This window comes from Lactuca saligna, chromosome 4 (assembly GCF_052625555.1).
Source record: "Lactuca saligna cultivar CGN05327 chromosome 4, ASM5262555v1, whole genome shotgun sequence".
In the NCBI taxonomy this organism is placed as follows: domain Eukaryota; kingdom Viridiplantae; phylum Streptophyta; class Magnoliopsida; order Asterales; family Asteraceae; genus Lactuca; species Lactuca saligna.
In genome coordinates this window covers 11,506,983-11,518,147 of record NC_136420.1, presented here as the reverse complement: position 1 = coordinate 11,518,147, position 11,165 = coordinate 11,506,983, and the positions used below count along the sequence as shown (strand labels likewise).

Genomic DNA, 11,165 nt, shown 5'->3' with positions numbered 1-11,165 from the left:
AATCTGGTAAGCATCTCTTCCAAACTTGGTTTCCTTTCTTGAGCCGACTCCTCCTTTTGGTAAAAGCCTATTCCCTTCTGCTTGTACTTCTCTTCCTTAGTCTTCTTGTACTCATCATAAGGGAGCCACTCCTTCTTTGGTTTACGCCAATCTTCATCATATCGATCCCCACTTGAGTAACATACTTGCAACTTTTTGTTGCCATTTTCATCCAAGTCGCAGTCTCTAGTAAGATGAGGCCCATTGCAGTTCTCACAACCCACCTGAATAACATGTATTGTTTGATCCATTTTGTCTATCCTCCTATCCATAGTTTTTAGCATAGCCATGACCACTGACAAGTCTTCGGAAGTTGCATAGGTGGCCCCCCTAGTCACATCATTTCTTGGATTATGGTATTCTCTAGAATGCTTACAGAATTCTTCAATCAATTGCATTATCACTGGAGGTGCCTTCTTCGTGAGTGGACCTTGCGAGTCAAGTAATTGCCTTGTGGTAACATTTACTCCATCATAACACATGGAGACTTCTTTTTGACTACTGAGGTCATGATGTGGGCAATTCCTTAGCAAGCTCTTGTACCTCTCCCAAGCTTCATATAGTGACTCTCCAGCTTGTTGTTTAAAGTTAGCAATGGCTTTCTTTAGCTTGGATATATTGGATGGCGGGCAGAATTGATCAATGAATTCTTCTTTCATTTGGGCCCATGTAGTGATCGATCCGGGGGGTAGTGACTTGAGCCAATCCTTAGCAGCAACCTTCAATATAACCGGAAGCATGCGAAGTAGCTGAGTTTCCCGAGGCACATTTGGAACATTAAACTAATCAGCCACATCATTGACTTCATCCAAGTGTTTGTAAGCATCTTCATGGTCTTTGCCGGTGAAGGGAATCTCCTTAAGTTGAGCAAGGATGTGACCCTTGAGGTCAAAAGTAGCAGTTGTGGGAATTGCGGGTTGCACAAGTCTTGGGCCAGTGTCATCGCGGATCCTCTTCTTCCATGCTCCCATGGGAATTTCATCAATGTTATCCATGGTAAGAGCTAATTCATTGTCGGAATCGGAGTTGTGCCCGTATGTAGGTTCTTCTTCCTCCTCGGTTTCGTACTCGGTGTCTTCTTTGATCGGGTCTTCGCTTGCTAAAGATGCGCTGGATGCTCCTGATTTGCTGCTTTTCTTCTTCCCAAAAACAGTCTTCAAGTTAGACAAAGACGACCTCTTAGGTGTATTTGAGCTTTCCATGTCTTTGTCTTTGTTCTTTCTCAACGCGGATTCCGGGTCTTCAAGCGGGGGTACCAGCGGAGTGTTGGATCCTCTAGTCATGAAAGTCCTGCAATAAAACAAGAAAAACACGTAAAAAGAACAAAAAAATGCAACTTAACTAAACGAAAAATAAATATCAAACAGCAGGCTACTCGCCGAGTAGGCGCGAGTGCACTCGGCGAGTAGCTTGTTTTATTGAAAAAATTAAAACTAAAGGTAAAAATTCTAAAAAAAAACTAATAAATTCTAATAAATTCTAAAACCTAACCTACTTACTGAATGACTAAAAAAATTAACTTTGTGCAAGAAAACTCACACAAAGGATCGATACAATTAGGAATTAGATTTAATTTTTGAACTGTTCCCCGGCAACGGCGCCAAAAACTTGATGTGTGTAAAATGCACTGGTTTTAATCCTACTTTTAAATGATAAATTTAGCACACAAAGGCAGTGAACCTGTCTGTTAGTGGTATAGTTCGATAAGTAGAGTGTTGAACTCAGGGAACGGAAATTAAACTAACAACTAATTTTAACTAAGTAAGTAATAAAAGTAAAGGTTTTTCTCTAGTTTTACAAGACTAGAAACTTAAACAAACCACCTAACTAGTGATTAACTAAAAACTAAAACAAGTAAAAGTTCACCAACTTGATTAAGAGTTTCTGTTTAGGTCTAACCAATTCACTCCTATGGTTATTTGTATAATAATGTGATAAATTAATTGTTATTGGTTACCAACTATAGTGGTTAGGTTCATGTTCACTAATACTAACCCTTAGACAATTAATCAATTCAAGCAGTGGTCAATTGTTCAAACTAATTAATTCCCTAGTTCAATTATTTGGATTAAATAAGATTTGTAATTGGTTAATCAAGTGGGTGTTTCAATTAACCTCCTGTTTGATTGTTTCTCAAACAAGCTCACACATTAATTTACCCATTCTCTTATTAATTCTAGTTTCATGTTCATTATTCCTAGACATATGATAGAGTGGTCACATAAACATATGAGGTTAACAACTAAGAGATGTTCATGCAGCTTAATTGTCTTCCAGTTAACATAAAATAGTTGTGGTTAATACATAAGGTTCTTTAACAAACTTAATTTAATAAAATCACCAATAAACAATTAACAAAAGTAATAATCAAACCATAGGAGTAATTTGGTTCTTCCTAAACAGACACCATCCGAATTTAGCTCATGATTACAAGGAAAACAAGCTCAAACACGAATTTGATTAAGCTAAACATCATTCAATCCTAAGATTAAGTGAAAAATATAACCTAATTCGCCTTGATTCTTCAAAAGATCAAAGGTTAGGGTTCTTCAGGTCTTCAAAGGTTTCTTCAATCGCAGCTCTATCTCCAAGGAAGCCATAAAAGTCTTTAATTCGAATTGAGACCCCATATTTATAGTTATCACAAAACTGGGGCTACTCGGTGAGTAGGTCATGGACTCGCCGAGTACAAGTGTAAAATCCATGTACAACAAGGATTTTTTACTTTTCTTCGGGAACATTCTCATGAACTCGCCGAGTTGGTGCGTGGACTCGCTGAGTAGGTGTGGGTTTTTCCTTTATCTTCATTCTTTGGTCTCTAATTGCTTCTCCTTATTCCTTTTTGCTTCCAAGCATGTCTTTTGGATTGAAAACACAATTTAAGCATTATTAAGTACCTTTTGTGCACATTATGCACATAATTAGCCAAAAATGAATAAAAATATATGCTAAACATATGGTTAATTATGCAAATATCAAAATACCCCACACTTGATTCGCCGAGTTGGTGCGTGGACTCACTCACGTTTTCCTCCACCAACATCTGTTTCCAGCACCACCGGTGAAGGCATAGGTGATGCATGCACTCGAATTTGATGAGAGATTACAAACTTGAGTGTTGCAATCTTTCTTTATCTCAGACTGGAAATCAAGTTACTGAACCAGAAGTGAAAAATACAATAGATTTCTTGTTTGATTTCAATTTCAGTGCCCAAATCGACCATACAACACCGATTAGGTTTTATTTCATGTTTAATTTTCGGTTTAAGGTTTGATTAAGTTCTAGGTTTGAATTAATTTACACATTTAATTTTTAGTTTGATTTCAATTTCATGTTTGAATTTAGTTTTGATTTTGAATTTTGTGTTTGATTTTAGTTTCAAATTCGATTTTAGTTTCAATTTTAGGTTTACATCTTGGATCAATTTAAGGTTCAGGTTTCATTCAATCTTGTGTTTGATTTCAGTATCAAATTTAATTGTAGCCAGAGAAGACAGTCAGGGGGGGGGAGGTGGAAGTATAGTCGAAGAAGATGTAACGCCCTGTTCTAAAAATATTCATTTTTGGATTTCGGAAGCCAAGGCTAGGGGTGTTTTGGTCATTTATGGGCTCTGAGTTTTATTCGAGGAGGTTTCGGGCCGAGGTGTGTTGCTAGAAGTGTAGGACTTCTCGCCACCTTTCTGTGGATATAAGGTTCGTCGAAAACGGACTTAGAATGAAGGAGTTATAGTACTTTGAAGTGATTGAGATTTATGGCCCCTTAATGGAAAAGTTGGCAAGGTAGTCCCTTGCATGCATGTAGTGCACGCGTAGGTTTAGCTGGGTACGCCCAACGTATTAGAGCAATTGATCGCGGGTGCAGGGAGGCGTACGCCCAACATACGCTCGGAGTCTCAAAACCCTATTTTTTAGGGTAAGCCACTATATAAATAACATAACACCCTGTTTACAAGCCTCCCTATCATCTTCACTCAGCCACCACGAAACCCTAAACCCACTAGAGTGTTCTTTGAGATTGTAAGGCCATTTTGAGTGCATTTTGGTGTTCTTGGAGTGGAGTGACCATCTTGAAGTCTCATTGATCAAGGAAGAGCCTTTGGATCCAAGTTCTCCAGCTCATTTGCAAGTCCTAGAAGGTATAAAGTTTCTAACTTTCCTCATAGAAGCTTAGATCTAGATTTAGGGAGTTTTGGGATCTTTTTAGGTCCAAAGGGTGGACCTTTATGATATAACTTCATCTTTGAGCTTGGGATTGCCACCCTTAGAGCTAAAACTGCCCCCACAAGCAGTAAAGTCTCGATCTTTATGGTCCCAATGAGCTCATGCATGAGATCTAGCCCTTGTTATGGAAGTATTTTGTCACATTTCAAGTTTGGGCTTATTTGGTGGGTTGCAAATCACCAAGTAGTCAACTTTATAGCTTAAGACGTCTTAATGGGCTTGGATCTGTGATTATAGCTTCTAGTTTGGAGTGTTAAGCACTTATTGGGAAAAGATCTTAACGAAGGAAGTTACGTTGAGCGTACGTGTAGGTACGCCCAACGTACACATCATCATGCCTGTACGCTTAGCGTACGTAGATGTATATCCCGTATACTTTGTCTGTATGGGTCATGAATTATTAGGTTGCAGTTTGGGGCATGTTTGAGTGTTTGGGCCATAATGGGCCATCACGGGTCAGTTAATATGGGCCAAGGAATATATAGTTGGGCTTAAGGTAAGGCTCATTAAGGGATTGGGCCCAATGTAGCAAATTGGGCCATTAGTGGGTCACTAGTAGGCTTGAGAAGCTAACCTACTGTTGGACTTTGAATATGTATCAAGTTGGACTAGGAGGGGTACAATGGTTATTCTACCCTAAGAAGGATTATTGTATTGGGCTAAGTATTATTGTGGTATTGATAGTTCGGGGAGCTTGAGGAGCAGCAGTGCGGGGATTGTTAGATAGCAGCCAAAAGTGTATCAAGAAGGGTTCAACAGTGCAAGGTGAGTCTCCCTTTGTGTGAATGGGTCTACGGCCATAATGTCGACCCATGTAGTTATGAGAGACCCGGGGGTTAGCCCTGGGCACTGTTTGCTAGTATGATATTCAGGACCAAGTTCTAATGTCGGGTGGGTGCCCAAGGAATGGTTCGCATGATAGAGTATACTTGTTTTTTGTGTCATACTTGTATGTGACTGGTAGGGAGGTGAGTGTGGGCGAGGTCCTGTATCTCACCATTAGCAGAGTATGGACGGGGTTCCATATCTCATTAGTAGCCGAACAGGGGTGAGGCCAAAGTTAGGAGAAAGGTGAGTGTGGGTTGGGCCCATATCTCACTATCAGTAGGAGTATGGACGGGGTTGCATGACTCATCAGTAGCAGGACAAGGGAATGGCCCAAAATAGGCAAGGCCTTAGGACAGTAATGCAATAGGGTATGTTCAATTTATGTGTTATGTGCTATGGTTATATGTTTGCATGCGTTTAACGGGCGGGCCCAGAGACAGGCGGGGTCTAAAGTAAAACAAATATGTATACTGAGCGGGGCTCAGAGACAGGCAGGGCCAGGGATCGGGCGTGCCCTGATGTAACGGGCGAGACCCAAAATAGTGGGCGTGGCCCAGAGTTTGCAGTATGTGATTATGTGTGGTATGTGCTAGGTTGGGGAACTCACTAAGCTTCGTGCTTACAGTTTTTAGTTTTGGTTTCAGGTACTTGTGGTAGCGGAGGGAAGAGCTTGGGGTGATGGCATGGCACACACCATTGTTCAGTCAGCCTGGGATGTTTACTCTGATAATAAGAACATGTTTTGAATTGATACTCCGAATTTATGTCATGAATTATGTTATGGTTTTATAAATATGGTTTTAGTGATGTTTTTAAAGGAAATTTTTAGTCATGATATTTGGGTCGTTACAAGTTGGTATCAGAGCCTTGGTTTGAGGGATTCGGATACACCATCGGGTGTGTCTGGACTCACACTGAGGAATTGGTATAAAATTTTTCAAAAGGAAAGCAATTTTTGTAAAAATGGATTTTTAGAAAAGAAAAAGAGTTATAGAAAAAGCGAAAAGAATTTCGAGAAAAGGAAAGAACTTTGTAAAGACAAAAGAGTGTGGTGCATGCAATCAACTGAGCTCAAGTAAGTACCCCAAATTACCCATACAAGTTTATGTTATGATATGAGTATGAAACTACATGCTAGACTAGGACTGAGGATCTAGGAAGAATGCCTTATGTGTCTGTTATATGTATATGAGCTGTATGAATTGCATGCTAGTACAAATTCTTGTTACGTGGGTAGAATTGCTTGATTATGTCCTGGTTAGTTTTGCTTTTTGTCTGAATGCTACTTGCTTTGTGCTTTGTGGGACTCTGAGTGATGGGATTTATCCATTAGGTGAATACGTCAAGTCACATGTGATCATGGTTGAATAATCTCGGAGTGTTGGATTTGGCCCTATTGCACAACTCTTGTCTGAGTCTAACTGTTGTAGGGACGAGTCCCTTACTCGAAAGATTATCTGATCCTCGTCACATGTGATGGTATTCATGTAATGGCTAATTGGCATTATGAAGAGACCTTCAATAGATGAGGACTGGGTGCGGGTTGGAGGTTACCCTAGGGCAAGCCTAGGATGAGATTAGTGTTGGGAGCAGTGTGAGTATAAAGGACTTGGTGGAGTTGAGGCAATTCTTTAGGAAAGTACGGATAGATGTGGAAGGTAGTATGGGCCCGTACTACTGAAAGCAGAGGATCCGTACTCGATTCAAGAAGGGCCAAGATGAGGCCAGGAAACTTATAGTGAGTGTGTGATCCCTCATCAGTAAGGAGTATTCTGATGGTTGTTATGATATGTTTTCAGCATGGTGATGTTGCGTGAGAGACCAATGGGCGGATCGGGTGCCGAAGAGGGATCGGGCTAAGGATCAGGAGCCGAGCAGCTCAAGTAGCGGATGAGGGACTTGATATCAGCTGAGGTTACACGTAGTATTCTACACCAGAGTCCTGTGATATTTGGTTCGGTCAAGGAGGGTATACTGGAAATTTTGGATGAGAGGCTGGGAGCCTTCCGTATAGAGATGATGGCTTTGGTAGGGGCACCTACCTGACATTTCGGGAGTTCAGAGCTTGTGGAGCACCAGATTATCATGGGGTTATGGACCCTATTGCTAGCAATAGATGGTTGGCTGATGTTGCCAATGCTTTCCGCACGAGCCGATGTGCCGAGGGGGACAAGGTCATACTCGCCTCCTGTCTTCTGAAGGACAGAGCGCATGATTGGTGGGAGGAGATTGGACGCGATGACATGGAGTGATTTTTCGGCCAGGTTCAGAGCTGAGTTCGCACCATTTATCGAGGTGTAACAATTAGCATGAGAGTTTCAGGACCTCCAACAGACTACTAAGAGAGTGGCAGAAATCACCGCCAAGTTCAGGGAGAGGGCTCTTCTTGTTCCGCAGTATGTGGCGGACGAGGAGATGAAGAAAGCCCGATATCACGAGATACTAAGGAGTGACATTAGGCATTTTGTGAGCAGGTCCAGTTGCAAAAACGCTAGAGGATATGATTGCACGGGCTAGAGAGAGGGATATTGACCTGGAACAGATCAGGAAAAGGAAGTTGTATGAGATTCACGTAGCCACGGGTTCGGTCAAGAGACCCAAGGGGTCAGATTCGAGACCGAGGGATTATCAGAGCGTGCAAAAGATGCGGGAAATGTGGCAGGACACACGAGGGTGCTTGTAGGAGTGGTAGTGGTGGTGATTATTGCTGCTTCAAGTGCGGTCGGACTGGTCATTTCAGTAGGGATTGTACTGCTACCACCGCTCAGGGATCAGACTTGATATGTTTTCATTGTAGTCAGAGGGGACACAAGAAGTCCAGTGTCCGAGTTTGCTTTCGGCAGGACAGGTCATGACACCTGCCCCTGCGACCTTGAGGATCACGAAAAACAGTCAGGGCCGAGCAGAGGCGCCTGCGGTAGGGAGCAGAGCTTTCCAGTTGTCTACAGTAGAGGCGCGAGCATCACCGGGTGTTGCAGGTGAGTATCTTTTGATTTCATGTCAGCTTTATTCTTGATTATATTGTTATGGTGCTGAAATTATGTTAAGTGATTGTATATGATGATTTCCCTATTGTGTTCGGATTATATGCAACCTGCATACCATGGGTTTTGGTCGGTAGTTCATAGTAGTACCCTTTTTTCTATCTGGTTCTTGAGATGCAGTCGCAGTAGCAGGTGTGAGTGGGCGTTCGGGAAGTGCCTTATTAGTTTTCTAGAGTGGCTCAGTAATGGTATTGGTGGTTGCTAAGCAGTGGTAAGGGTTGGATGTCAGCAGATTGACCTCTTTTGATAGAGAAAAGGATTGGGAATCCTTCCTATGTTGGGGAATATAAGGGTTTAGTCGAATCAAAGTGGGGGATAACTATTCTAGAAGTCAGGATCGGAAGAAAGTGCAATTTGGGATGCCTTCAGATTAGTAGTCGGTGGTTCAGATAGTATGGAGAGTGTGGTAAGACTGCAGGATAGCCGCAACGTTCATTAGTAACCAGTTAGAGGAGTGTAGGCGAGGGCTCATATCTCCTAAGTCATAGGAGTGTGGGCGTGGGCCTGCATCTCCTAGATAGCAAAGTGGGGATTAAGAAATGATAGTTCGTTGGGATTTAGTATGGACTTGGTCGGCATATCCCTAGAGGGTGAGAATTTGAGAGAGTCCGCTCCAATATATAAATGGGTGAGACCCGTAGGCAAGGCCCGTATGTTAGTAATAGTATAAGGTGAGACCCGGGAGCAGAGTAGCTCAGTAGAATGGTTCGGGTGAGACCTGTAGGCGAGACCCGTGTAATTATAGTGATACAGGTGGGACCTGATAGAGACCGTAGGTTCAGGATAGGGGATCGAGGATCCCAAGACTTGTAGGACCAGAGTGGTAGGGTAGATAGAGTAGTTGTAGATAGCCGAAGTTGCTTCGGAAGTTGCAAGGAGAGACTGAGAGGTTGTGCCTGGGTGTATTAACCGGTGGGAGTCCGATTACCCAGTTATCAGCAGATTAGTTCGGACCAGGGTGGTCTCGGTTTATCCGAAAGGCAGATAAAGAGATAGCAAGGTTCTCAGTCAGAGAGAGTAATGATAAAAGGAGTTTGGTGCGAGATAGCTAGTTGACCGAGGAGTGTTATGCCTCTCACAGCAGGGTTAAATAATCTTAGAGGTGAGGTGTGGCCTTGTTGCGCATCTCTCGTATGAGTCTATCCGTTACAGGGATGAATCTTTTACTCGAAAGATTATCTGATCCATTCGCTGGGTGGCTGCTCAACACAAAGTTATAATAGCAAAAAGTATTCAGTGTGTATCGGTAGTAGTGACCAACACTGGGAGTGGTTGGAGTAATGGATACCGTGAAGGACATGTCCTTCACAGTGGTAGAGGAGGTGGTTAGTTATGGAATGTTACGTTGGGAAGGCCAGAAAACGCGCAAGGAAAATAGGGGTGAACCTCTAGGATTTTTAGCATAAGTACTCGGGGAGTACTAGAAGGATTGTCGGTTGAGTAAGTTGTGTTCTCAGGACTGACGAGATTAGAGTGCACTCGAGGGTATTATCTACGAGGACTAGTTTTCATCGGAATGACCAGACAGGAGGCCATTAGAGGTAGTCCTCTGAGGACCAGATTCAGTAGGGGATATATGCATCAGGAAGGCATGTGGTGAGCAGAGTACATAATAGTTGACCATAGCCGACTTCGAGGACGAAGTCTAGTTTAAGTGGGGGATAGTTGTAACACCCTGTTCTAAAAATATTCATTTATGGATTTCAGAAGCCAAGGCTAGGGACATTTTGGTCATTTATGGGCTCTCAGTTTTATTCGATGAGGTTTCGGGTCGGGGTGTGTTGCTAGAAGCGTAGGACTTGTCGCCACCTTTCCGTGGATATAAAGTTCGTCGAAAACGGACTTATAATGAAGGAGTTATAGTACTTTTTACATTTATGGCCCCTTAATGGAAAAGTTGGAAAGGTAGTCCCTTGCATGCATGTAGTGCACTCGTGGGTTTAGCTGGGTACGCCCAGCGTAAGCTGGGTTACGCCCAACGTATTAGAGCAAGTGATCGCGGGTTCGGGGAGGCATACGCCCATCATACGAGAGGTACGCCCAGCATACGCTCAGAGTCTCAAAACCCTAATTTTTCGGGTAAGCCACTATATAAAGAACATAACACCCTAATTACCAACCTCCTTCTCATCTTCACTCAGCAACCACGAAACCCTAAAACCTCTAGAGTGTTCTTGGAGATCGTAAGGCCATTTTGAGTGCATTTTGGTGTTTTTGGAGTGGAGCGACTATCTTGAAGTCTCATTGATCAAGGAAGAGCCTTTGGATCCAAGTTCTCTAGCTCATTTGCAAGCCCCAGAAGGTATAAAGTTTCTAACTTTCCTCATAGAAGCTTAGATATAGAGTTAGGGAGCTTTGGGATCTTTTTAGGTCCAAAGATTGGACCTTTATGATATAACTTCGTCTTTGAGCTTGGGATTGCCACCCTTAGAGCTAAAAGTGCCCTACAAGCAGTAAAGTCTCGATATTTATGGTCCCAATGAGCTCATGCATGAGATCTAGCCCTTGTTATGGAAGTATTTTGTCACATTTCAAGTTTAGGCTTATTTGGTGGGTTGCAAACCACCAAGTAGTAACCTTTATAGCTTAATACGTCTTAATGGGCTTGGATATGTGATTATAGCTTCTGGTTTGGAGTGTTAAGCACTTATTGGGAAAAGGTATTAACAGAGGAAATTACGCTGAGCGTACGTGCATGTACGCCCAACGTACGCATCACCATGCCTGTACGCTTAGCGTACGTAGATGTACTCCCCACGTACTTTGTTTGTATGGGTCATGAATTATTGGGTTGCGGTTTGGGGCATGTTTGAGCGATAATGGGCTAAGAAATATATAATTGGGCTTAAGGTAAGGCCCATGAAGGGATTAGGCCCAATGTAGCAAATTGGGCCATTAGTGGGTCACTAGTGGGCTTGGGAAACTTACCTAGTGTTGGACTTTGAATATGTATCAAGTTGGACTAGGAAGGGTAGAATGGTCCTTTTACCCTAAGAAGGATTATTGTATTGGGCTAAGTATTATTGTGGTATT

The 11,165-nt window shown here is 42.5% G+C and overlaps 1 non-coding gene across 1 annotated transcript; it reads left to right on the top strand.

Annotated features, from left to right (window-relative positions):
• Positions 1-543: 543 nt before the first annotated feature.
• Positions 544-650, top strand: LOC145044495 (small nucleolar RNA R71). Its single transcript, XR_013681443.1, has one exon. It is a non-coding gene; the product is annotated as a small nucleolar RNA R71 (small nucleolar RNA).
• The last annotated feature ends 10,515 nt before the right edge of the window (positions 651-11,165 follow it).